Raw genomic sequence first — 5,917 nt, 5'->3', positions numbered from 1 at the left:
CTCCATTGTTTTCTCTCTTTATTTACATTTTTTTCTATTTATTTACCTCTTTTTTCTATTTATTTACCTATTTTTTCTCTATTTATTTACGTATTTTTTCTCTGTTTATTTACCTATTTTTTCCTCTAATTTATTTACCTATTTTTCTCTATTTATTTACCTATATTTTACTCTATTTATTTACCTCTTTTGTTTTCTCTATTTATTTACCTATTTTTCTCTAGTTATTTACGTATTTTTTCTATTTACCTTTTTTCTTTGATTTATTTAGCTATTTTTCCCTATTTATACGCCTATTTTTTCTCTAGTTTATTTACCTATTTTTTCTCTATTTATTTACCTGTTGTTCTCTATTTACTTGCCTCATTTGTTTTCTCTACTTAATTACCTAATTTTCTCTCTTTATTTACCTCTTTTTTCTCTATTTACTTACCTATTTTTTCTCTAGTTATTTAAGTATTTTTTTCTCTATTTATTTACCTCATTTGTTTTCTCTATTTATTTACATATTTTTTTCTATTTATTTACCTCTTTTTTCTCTATTTATTTACCTATTTTTTCTCTGTTTATTTACCTCCTTTGTTTTTTCTACTTCATTACCTATTTATTCCCTATTTATTTACCTATTTTTCTCTAGTTACTTACGTATTTTTTTCTCTAATTTATTTACACATTTTTTCTCTAGTTTATTTACCTATTTTTTCTCTATTTATTTACCTGTTTTTCTCTATTTACTTACCTCATTTGTTTTCTCTAGTTAATTACCTATTTTTCTCTCTTTATTTACCTCTTTTTTCTCTATTTACTTACCTATTTTTCTCTAGTTATTTAAGTATTTTTTCTCTATTTATTTACCTATTTTTCTCTATTTGTATACCTCTTTTGTTTTCTCTATTTACTTACCTATTTTTTTCTATTTATTTACCTACTTTATTTCTAATTTATTTACCTATTTTTTCCCTATTTATTTGCCCATTTTCTCTATTTATTTACCTCTTTTCTTTTCTCTATTTATTTACCTATTTTTTTCTCTCATGTATTTACCTATTTTCTCTATTTATTTACCTCCTTTGTTTTCTCTCTTTATTTACATTTTTTTCTATTTATTTACCTCTTTTTTCTATTTATTTACCTATTTTTTCTCTATTTATTTACCTATTTTTCTCTGTTTATTTACCTATTTTTTCCTCTAATTTATTTACCTTTTTCTCTATATATTTACCTATATTTTTCTCTATTTATTTACCTCCTTGGTTTTCTCTATTTATTTACCTATTTTTTCTCTAGTTATTTACGTTTTTTTTCCTCTAATTTATTTACCTATTTTTTCTATTTACCTTTTTTTCTTTGATTTATTTAGCTATTTTTCTGTATTTATAAGCCTATTTTTTCTCTCGTTTATTTACCTATTCTTTCTCTATTTATTTAACAATTTTTTTCTCTATTTATTTACCTATTTCTTCTCTGTTTATTTACCTATTTTTTCCTCTAATTTATTTACCTATTTTTTTCTCTCATGTATTTACCTATTTTCTCTATTTATTTACCTACTTTGTTTTCTCTAGTTAATTACCTATTTTTCTCTCCTTATTTACACTTTTCTATTTATTTACATATTTTTTTCTCTATTTATTTACCTATATTTCTCTATTTATTTACCTCATTTGTTTTCTCTATTTATTTACATATTTTTTTCTATTTATTTACCTCTTTTTTCTCTATTTATTTACCTATTTTTTCTCTGTTTATTTACCTATTTTTTCCTCTAATTTATTTACCTATTTTTCTGTATATATTTACCTATATTTTTCTCTCTTTATTTACCTCCTGTGTTTTCTCTACTTCATTACCTATTTGTCCCCTATTTATTTACCTACTTTTTTCTCTAATTTATTTACCTATTTTTTCTCTATTTATTTACCCATTTTTCTCTATTTATTTACCTCTTTTCTTTTCTGTATTTATTTACCTATTTTTTTCTCTCATGTATTTACCTATTTTTCTCTATATATTTACCTATATTTTTCTCTATTTATTTACCTCCTTTGTTTTCTCTACTTCATTACCTATTTGTTCCCTATTTATTTACCTACTTTTTTCTCTAATTTATTTACCTATTTTTTCTCTATTTATTTACCCATGTTTCTCTATTTATTTACCTCTTTTCTTTTCTCTATTTATTTACCTATTTTTTTCTCTCATGTATTTACCTATTTTCTCTATTTATTTACCTACTTTGTTTTCTCTAGTTAATTACCTATTTTTCTCTCCTTATTTACATTTTTCTATTTATTTACATATTTTTTTCTCTATTTATTTACATATTTTTTTCTATTTATTTACCTCTTTTTTCTCTATTTATTTACGTATTTTTTCTCTGTTTATTTACCTATTTTTTCCTCTAATTTATTTACCTATTTTTCTCTATATATTTACCTATATTTTTCTCGATTTATTTACCTCCTTTGTTTTCTCTACTTCATTACCTATTTGTTCCCTATTTATTTACCTACTTTTTTCTCTAATTTATTTACCTATTTTTTCTCTATTTATTTACCCATGTTTCTCTATTTATTTACCTCTTTTCTTTTCTCTATTTATTTACCTCTTTTCTTTTCTCTATTTATTTACCTATTTTTTTCTCTCATGTATTTACCTATTTTCTCTATTTATTTACCTACTTTGTTTTCTCTAGTTAATTACCTATTTTTCTCTCCTTATTTACATTTTTCTATTTATTTACATATTTTTTTCTCTATTTATTTACATATTTTTTTCTATTTATTTACCTCTTTTTTCTCTATTTATTTACGTATTTTTTCTCTGTTTATTTACCTATTTTTTCCTCTCATTTATTTACCTATTCTTCTCTATTTATTTACCTATATTTTTCTCTATTTATTTACCTCTTTGTTTTCTCTATTTATTTACCTATTTTTCTCTAGTTACTTACGTATTTTTTTCTCTAATTTATTTACACATTTTTTCTCTAATTTATTTACCTATTTTCTCTATTTATTTGCCTATACTTTTCTCTAATTTACTTACCTATTTTTCACTAGTAATTTACCTGTTTTTTCTCTATTTATTTACCCATGTTTCTCTATTTATTTACCTCTTTTCTTTTCTCTATTTATTTACATATTTTTTTCTATTTATTTACCTTTTTTTCTCTATTTATTTACCTCAATTGTTTTCTCTATTTATTTACATATTTTTCTCTATTTATTTACCTCTTTTTTCTCTGTTTATTTACCTCCTTTGTTTTTTCTACTTCATTACCTATTTATTCCCTATTTATTTACCTACTTTTTCTCTAATTTATTTACCTATTTTTTCTCTATTTATTTACCCATTTTCTCTATTTATTTACCTCTTTTGTTTTCCCTCATTTGTTTTCTCTAGTTAATTACCTATTTTTCTCTCTTTATTTACCTCTTTTTTCTCTATTTACTTACCTATTTTTCTCTAGTTATTTAAGTATTTTTTCTCTATTTATTTACCTATTTTTCTCTATTTGTATACCTCTTTTGTTTTCTCTATTTACTTACCTATTTTTTTCTATTTATTTACCTACTTTATTTCTAATTTATTTACCTATTTTTTCCCTATTTATTTGCCCATTTTCTCTATTTATTTACCTCTTTTCTTTTCTCTATTTATTTACCTATTTTTTTCTCTCATGTATTTACCTATTTTCTCTATTTATTTACCTCCTTTGTTTTCTCTCTTTATTTACATTTTTTTCTATTTATTTACCTCTTTTTCTATTTATTTACCTATTTTTTCTCTATTTATTTACCTATTTTTCTCTGTTTATTTACCTATTTTTTCCTCTAATTTATTTACCTTTTTTCTCTATATATTTACCTATATTTTTCTCTATTTATTTACTCCTTGGTTTTCTCTATTTATTTACCTATTTTTTCTCTAGTTATTTACGTTTTTTTTCCTCTAATTTATTTACCTATTTTTTCTATTTACCTTTTTTTCTTTGATTTATTTAGCTATTTTTCTGTATTTATAAGCCTATTTTTTCTCTCGTTTATTTACCTATTCTTTCTCTATTTATTTAACAATTTTTTTCTCTATTTATTTACCTATTTCTTCTCTGTTTATTTACCTATTCTTTCTCTATTTATTTACCTATTTTTCTCTATTTATTTACCTCATTTGTTTTCTCTATTTATTTACCTCTTTTTTCTCTATTTATTTACCTATTTTTTCTCTGTTTATTTACCTCCTTTGTTTTTTCTACTTCATTACCTATTTATTCCCTATTTATTTACCTACTTTTTCTCTAATTTATTTACCTATTTTTTCTCTAGTAATTTACCTATTTTTTCTCTATTTATTTACCCATGTTTCTCTATTTATTTACCTCAATTGTTTTCTCTATTTATTTACATATTTTTCTCTATTTATTTACCTCTTTTTTCTCTATTTATTTACCTATTTTTACTCTGTTTATTTACCTATATTTTCCTCTAATTTATTTACCTATTGTTTCTATTTACCTTTTTTTCTTTGATTTATTTAGCTATATTTCTCTATTTATGCACCTATTTTTTCTCTAGTTTATTTACCTATTCTTTTATTTACCTCATTTGTTTTTCTCTATTTATTTACATATTTTTTTCTATTTATTTACCTATTTTTTCTCTGTTAACTTACCTATTTTTTCCTCTCATTTATTTACCTATTCTTCTCTATTTATTTACCTATATTTTTCTCTATTTATTTACCTCTTTGTTTTCTCTATTTACTTACCTATTTTTTCTCTAGTAATTTACCTATTTTTCTCTCTCATTTATTTTTCTATTTTTACTCTGTTTATTTACCTATTTTTTCCTCTAATTTATTTACCTATTTTTTCGATTTACCTTTTTTTCTTTGATTTATTTATCTATTTATCTCTATTTATACGCCTATTTTTTCTCTAGTTTATTTACCTATTTTTTCTCTACTTATTTACCTATTTTTCTCTATTTACTTACCTGATTTGTTTTCTCTAGTTAATTACCTATTTTTCTCTTTTTATTTACCTCTTTTGTTTTCTCTATTTACTTACCTATTTTTTTCTATTTATTTACCTACTTGTTTTCTAATTTATTTACCTATTTTTTCTCTATTTATTTGCCCATTTTCTCTATTTATTTACCTCTTTTATTTCCTCTATTTATTTACCTATTTTTTTCTCTCATGTATTTACCTATTTTCTCTATTTATTTACCTCCATTGTTTTCTCTCTTTATTTACATTTTTTTCTATTTATTTACCTCTTTTTCTATTTATTTACCTATTTTTTCTCTATTTATTTACGTATTTTTTCTCTGTTTATTTACCTATTTTTTCCTCTAATTTATTTACCTATTTTTCTCTATTTATTTACCTATATTTTACTCTATTTATTTACCTCTTTTGTTTTCTCTATTTATTTACCTATTTTTCTCTAGTTATTTACGTATTTTTTCTATTTACCTTTTTTCTTTGATTTATTTAGCTATTTTTCCCTATTTATACGCCTATTTTTCTCTAGTTTATTTACCTATTTTTTCTCTATTTATTTACCTGTTTTTCTCTATTTACTTGCCTCATTTGTTTTCTCTACTTAATTACCTAATTTTCTCTCTTTATTTACCTCTTTTTTCTCTATTTACTTACCTATTTTTTCTCTAGTTATTTAAGTATTTTTTTCTCTATTTATTTACCTCATTTGTTTTCTCTATTTATTTACATATTTTTTTCTATTTATTTACCTCTTTTTTCTGTATTTATTTACCTATTTTTTCTCTGTTTATTTACCTCCTTTGTTTTTTCTACTTCATTACCTATTTATTCCCTATTTATTTACCTATTTTTCTCTAGTTACTTACGTATTTTTTTCTCTAATTTATTTACACATTTTTTCTCTAGT

This window comes from Andrena cerasifolii, unplaced genomic scaffold (genome assembly GCF_050908995.1).
Source record: "Andrena cerasifolii isolate SP2316 unplaced genomic scaffold, iyAndCera1_principal scaffold0688, whole genome shotgun sequence".
NCBI lineage: Eukaryota > Metazoa > Arthropoda > Insecta > Hymenoptera > Andrenidae > Andrena > Andrena cerasifolii.
Note: the sequence above shows the minus strand (reverse complement) of the source record.